This window comes from Hibiscus syriacus, unplaced genomic scaffold (genome assembly GCF_006381635.1).
Source record: "Hibiscus syriacus cultivar Baekdansim isolate YM2019G1 unplaced genomic scaffold, ASM638163v2 tig00111213_pilon, whole genome shotgun sequence".
Taxonomy (NCBI): Eukaryota; Viridiplantae; Streptophyta; class Magnoliopsida; order Malvales; family Malvaceae; genus Hibiscus; species Hibiscus syriacus.
Window position 1 is genome coordinate 1,453,948 of NW_024063022.1, and position 7,020 is coordinate 1,460,967.

The following is a 7,020-nucleotide window of genomic DNA, read 5'->3' on the forward strand; positions in this document are numbered from 1 at the left end:
AAAGATCCTGTTGCTGTAGACCTTTGGTTGAATGATGTCAAGATAATGTTAGAAGGTCTCAACTGCTCTAAAGTGGAGAAATTAGATAGAGTGGTTTCACTGTTACGTGGGCAAGCTAGAGTATGGTGGACAAATATCACCATGAGAATGACAAGTGATCAAGTGACACGGTCCTTGTTCTTAGAAGAGTTTAAAGACAAGTACATTGGAGATCAGTTCATAAGGAAAATGAAGCAATAATTCATGAGCTTGAAGCAAAGGAATCACATTGTGTATGAGTATGAGTGTGAATTCAATAAGTTGAGTCGATTTACTGCTGAGCTAGTTACGATTGAGAATGATGATTGCGAATGGTTGGTTGAAGGCTTATGTCCTAGATTGAAAGATATGTTAATAGTCTTGAATCTGTCTTCATTCCAAGAAGTAGTTAACCGTGTTAAAGCTCTAGAGAGAGCTCAAAATGAGAAGTTTGGAGAGCACAAAGATCAAGAGTCCAAGAGAGTTAGTGCTTCATCGAGTTCAGTACCATCAAAGAGAGGTAGAGATTCTGGTTTTTGATCTGAGGCAAGATCTGAGTTAGATGCATCCTCTGCTAGAGGATCAAATCAGATAAGAGTTCGACAGACACAATCAATAGGGTCTGGTGTGGGGAGATTGAATCAAGGTCAATCAAGACAGTGTCAGCATTGTGGGAAAAATCATACTGGAGTATACCGTGTGGTCTCTGGAGCCTGTTTTCGATGTGGGGATACCAGACATTTTGTCCAGGATTATCCTATGATGACGGAAGAGACTGCCCAATCCGATTGATCTACTTCAGTATCTCAGAGAGGAAGAGGTAGAGGAAAAAAAACAAGTCTGAGTCATCTACTCAACAGGAATTGCGCTCAACTACCTGGGTTTACAACATAAAGACCAACGAAGATCGCGATGATCCAGAGATCATTGCAGGTATTTTCCAATTACTTGATAAATTTATTTTGGTATTGATTGATTCGGGTTCAACTTATTCATACATTAGTAGCAAGTTGGTGAGAGAGTTGAGAATACAACTAGAAACAACAAGTAATGATGTGATAGTGACTAACCCTTTAGGGCATAGTGCTCGGGTAAATCAAGTGTGTCGAGGGTGTCCCATAAAGATTCAAGGAATTGAATTCCCTACTAATCTGATGGAATTACCCTTTGATGAATTTACAGTGATCTTGGTAATTGACTGGCTATATCATTATCATGCAAATATCGATTGTAGATTGAAGAAAGTAACTCTGATTAGTACCGATGGATTCGAAGTGATTATGATTAGTGATAGATTTAATCTGTTAACAAACGTTATATCAGTAATGTCAGAAAAAAAATTATTGTTGCAAGGATGTCAAGGTTTTATTGCTAATGTAATTGATACTCAGATTAAGGAAAGAGGACTATAGGATATTCCAACGGTCAGAGAATTTTCAGATGTCGTTCATGCTGTGTTGTCGGGATTACCTCCATATCGGGAGGTTGAGTTTCAAATTGAGATAATGCTTGGAACAACGCCGATTACAATGGCACCGTACCGAATGGCTCTGAGAGAGTTAAGATAGTTAAAGATTCAGTTGCAAGAATTGTTGGATAAGGGATTTATTAGACCTAGTGTGTCACCTTGGGAAGCTCCAATATTATTTGTAAAGAAGAATGATGGTTCAATGCGTCTCTGCATTGATTATCGACAACTCAACAAGGTGACCATAAAGAACAAATATCCCCTCCCAAGAATTGATGATTTGTTTGATCAATTAAAGGGAGCTCCGGTCTTTTTTAAGATTGATTTACACTCTGGTTATCATTAATTAAAGATTCAGGAACGAGATATTCCAAAGATAACTTTTAGGACGAGATATGGTCATTATGAATTCATTGTTATGTCATTTTGGTTAACTAATGTACCTACTGCGTTTATGGATTTAATGAATATAGTGTTTCAACCCTATCTTGATAAGTTCATGGTTGTCTTCATTGACGATATTATGGTATATTCAAAGTCAAATAAAGAATATGATGTGCATCTTAAAATAGTTCTGCAAATACTACGAGATAAGAAGCTTTATGCCAAACTATCTAAGTGTGAGTTTTGGTTAAATGAGGTGGCATTCCTTGGGCATGTGATCTCTACAGAAGGTATTCGAGTAGATCCTCAGAAGATAAAAGCCATATTATATTGGGATATTCCAAATGTGTTAGAAGTTCAAAGTTTCCTAGGTCTTCCAGGTTATTATCGAAGGTTCGTTAAGAACGTTTCGATGATAGCTTTGCCTTTGGCCAAGTTGCTAAGAAAAAATGTATCATTTTCTTGGACCCTTGAATGTCAAGAGAGTTTTGAAGCATTAAAGAGACTTTTGACAGAAGCTCCGGTATTGGTCCAACCTGAATATGTCAAGAACTATGTTTATAGTGACGCGTCCAATAATGGCTTGGGATGTGTATTGATGCAAGAAGGTAAAATAGAGGCATATGCATCAAGGCAATTGAAATCGCACGAGAACAACTATCCAACACTTGACTTGGAGTTGGCTGTAGCAGTTTTCGCTTTGAAGATATGGCGCCACTACTTATATGGTGAGCGTTGTTACCTCTATACGGATCATAAGAGCTTGAAGTATTTAATGACTCGGAAAGAGCTTAATTTGAGACAACAAAGATGGGTTGAGTTCCTCAAAGATTATGATGTGATAATTGACTTTCATCTCGGGAAAGTGAATGTGGTAGCTGATGCTTTAAGTCAGAAATGGTTTGTAGCTTTGTGAACTTTATATATGAGATTGTCAATGAGTGGAGATGGTGAATTACTTGCAGAATTAAAACTTAAGCCAAATGTATTGGATCAAATCAAAGACTTGTAAGGTAATGATGATAAATGTTTAAAAAGGATGAATCAAGTGAAAAATGAGGGAAAAAGGATTTTGAGGTTAAGCTTGATGGAAATATGTATTGTCGAGGGATGCTTGTGATTCTGGATGATGAAGAATTGAATAATGACCTATTGACATAAGCTCATTGTAGTCCATTGACTATGCACCCTGGTGGAAATAAGATGTATATGGATTTTAAGAGTCGATATTGGTGTTCGGGAATGAAAAGAAGCATTACGGAGTTTATGTCCAAATGTTTGACGTGTTAACAAGTCAAAGCTGAGCATAAAGTTCCATCACGATTGTTGCAACCCATATATATTCCTAAGTGGAAATGGGAGAATATGACGATGATTTTGTAACTGGGTTACCTTTGACTCTGAATAAAAGAGATTCTATATGGGTGATAGTTGACCGATTGACCAAGTCAGAACATTTCATATCCGTTAGAGCTAATTTTACTATGGACAAGTATATAGAGCTTTATATCAAAGAAATTGTTTGATTGTATGTTGTTCCTATTTCAATAGTTTCTGACCAAGATCCACGATTCACATCGAGGTTTTAGAAGACCTTACATGGAGTATTAGGAACTCGATTAAACTTTAACACAACTTTTCACCCTCAGACAGATGAATAGTCTGAGCGGACTATCCAAATCCTAGAAGACCTGCTAAGAGCATGTGTTCTCAAGTTCAATGGATCATGGGAGAAGTATTTGCCACTAGTTGATTTTGCCTACAATAATAGCTACTAGTCAAGCATTAAGATGGCTCCTTATGAGGCTTTATAGGGGAGAAAATGTCGTACACCATTGAACTGGTACGAGCTCAAAGATCGAGAAGTTTTTGGTCCTGACATGATCAAAGAAGTAGAGGAGAAAGTTCAAATGATTCAACATAATCTTAAAGTGGCATCCGATAAACATAAGTCATATGCAAATTTAAAAAGAAAAGAAATCGAGTTTGAAGTTAGAGATAAAGTATTTCTTAAAGTATCTCATTGAAGAAAATATTACGTTTTGGCCAGAAAGGAAAACTTAGCCCTAGATTCATTGGGCCATATGAGATTGTTAAGAGAGTAGGACCAGTGACATATCAGTTGACTTTGCCACCATAAATGTAGAAGATTCATAACGTTTTTCATGTTTCCATGCTTTGAAAGTATCGATCTGATCCTTCTCATAGTGTTACACCGAAAGAAATAAAAGTTCAACCTGACTTGACCTATGAGGAAGAACCGGTACAGATCTTGACATATGAAGTTAAGTAGTTAAGGACTAAAGAGATTCCACTAGTCAAAGTTTTGTGGAGGAATCACAAAATAGAAGAAGCCATATGGGAACTTGAAGAAGATATGCGTAGACAATTTCCCCACCTCTTTGTGCAGTTAAAATTCGAGGAAGAATTTTCTTAAGGGGGAGATTTGTAACATCCCAAATACTGGGATAGGGACCAAAGTGTAAGATTTTAAAACTTGATGATTAAATTGTGATAATTGAAAAGTTTAGAGACTTAAGTGAAATTTCTTTAGTAGGATGGATGAGTAAAGATTGAATGATAAAAGGGCAAAATGGTCTTTAGGCAAGAAAATAATTTAAAATTCATTCTATTAGATATTTAAGCAAAGAAGTGGGAAAGGAAGAAGTATCTGGAAAAGTGTTTATTTCTCTTCTTCTTCTTCCTTTAGCCGTGAGCCTCATTTCAAAGGTGAGTTTATTATAAGTTGATTTAAGTTTGGTTTTTGGTCTTTAGGTAATCCATAAGCTTAAGGAAAGCTTAGGGTTGGTTAAAACTAAAAGATGGATAAGTTATGGATGATTAAGTAAAGGGGTTGTTTTTAGTGTAGTAATGAGAAAGAGTTATAAAAAGGATTTTGAAGTCATAATTGACTTGTCATCAGTCAAAATAAAAGGTTTAAGGTGTTAGAAAGGATTAAGAACAATATTGATAAGTTGGTATGATTTTTGGTTTTAAGGGATTACTTGGGATTTTGAAGGTTAAGATGTGTTAAAGTGATATAAGTTAGTTTTGTTAAGTGTAGTTGAGTGTAATAACATTAAAGGAGTTAAAAGAGTGGGATTTAGATAAGGTTTGGTAAATTTTCAGGTTAAACCAATAATTTATGGGCAAGAGGTATCGATACTAGATGAATAGTACTGATACTTCAAGGCAAATAGAGGTAATATCTGTGTTTAGGTATCGATACTGGATGAACAGTATCGATACAATATCTATGTCGAGGGTTCTACGCGGTCTTTCGGGACAATCCTACGTGGTCCTTGGGGACAATTCTACGTGGTCCTTGGGGACATTTCTATGCTGTCCTTCGGGACAATACTACGTGGCACTTCGATGCAATTTCTACGTGGCACTTCGGTGCAATTTCTATGTTGTACTTCGGTGTAATTTATACGAGCTGTGGTGACAGTATTTGTGCACAACCTCAATGCACTCACATTCATTAAGTTCTCAATAAAGTACCATGGGCTATTAACATAAATAACATAAATGAATAGTACATGATATTAAGTATGTCTTGTTTGATGAAATGCATAATGGTTTTTGTATACTATGTTGTTCATGGATAATAAGTATGTTTGCATTTTTTGATGTTTCTTTCATGCATATATGCCTCACTAAGTCAATGACTTAGCGTGTAAGTGTTTCACACGTAAGATTAAAGAAGCCAGAGGAGCAAGCATAGGAAGTCATGACATCATATCTTTACTAGAGATCAGATCAGAAGTGCTTTAAACAGTAGGTTCTTTTGTTGGCATGTAATTAAAGGATTGCATCGTATATGCTCTGATCGGTTTTGTAAATCTTTTTTATAGTATTTATCTAAATTATTCAGCTTTTATTTTAATGAAAGTTTGGATTTTTAGCTATCTTGTAAAAGTAAATGATTTAAAAAGTCAATGTGACACATCGTATTCATATCTAGGTTGGATACGGTTGAGGGTGTTATAGGTGGTCTGATCAACAAGAATTAAAAAATGGTGGTCGAAATGAAAAAGGACCATAGATAAGTGGTCAATGGTATAGTTTACCATATAAAAAATAATTGGATGCTATAGGTCGTCACTGGGTACAGTCCAAGAAGAAATCCAACAAATGAGACCCTAGAGTTAATAATAATAATAATAGCTTCCATTATTCTTGCAGAAAGGCCTCCTCATCTCCAGCAATCGAAACAAAAACAAATACATCTGAAAAGCAATCTCCTCTATTCTATAATGTTTCTGTTTTCAGATATACACATGCACTATGCAACGCTATCTTTAAATGTAGTAAATCGATGACAAAATTACATCAAGATCCCCGTCTTCTTTGCCAGAAAAGAAACATAAAGAAGAAGATAGAAAATACAAAACGTGGGTATGATTCAGACAAACAAGACAAGAGTGTAGCAAAATCGTTGCACATGTGTATAATCCTATTCCTTCCTCATGCAAAACACTAGGATTTGGTATGAACAGTGTTGTCAAAAGCATAAGGCACACTTACATTGCCTAAGGGGCAAAAAAATCAGTGGCCTATGCAGTTAAGCAAGTGATGCTAGGCTAGGCTAGCCACAAAATGTCTCCTACAACACAATGCCTAGATAACACCGTATAACGTTGTCCCATGCATGTATAAGAAATACATAAAATAATACAAGAAAATAAAGTGAATGAGAAGCTAACCTTCATTTACAGCAACATAAACTTAGAATAGAAGCTTTCAAACGGAATACTGATCATAAATTTAGTCTCTGCAACTGTATAAATCTCCCCAGAATTGAAGTGTACGCGCAACTTTATTTAGTTAAGAAGGTTAGACAACATAGAGTAACAAGCTACAAACATTAGGCCGTTGCCCAAATGAATCAGCTTAGGAAAGGATGCAGCAGGTAATGGAAAGTTGGATAACCACTGGACGTCCAACCATTTCTTATCCACCAAGTGATACTCCCGTAAATATTTTCTAAAATCCACGATTACCGATGCATCAGGCCAGTTGTCGAACATTGGATCCACGCATTCTCATGATTCAGACTTAAGGTTGAAGGCGTGAAGAGAAGAATTGGAACGGAAGTGCACCAGAATTTGAGATCGGGAAGAACCTAAGAGAATAGGGTCAAGTAC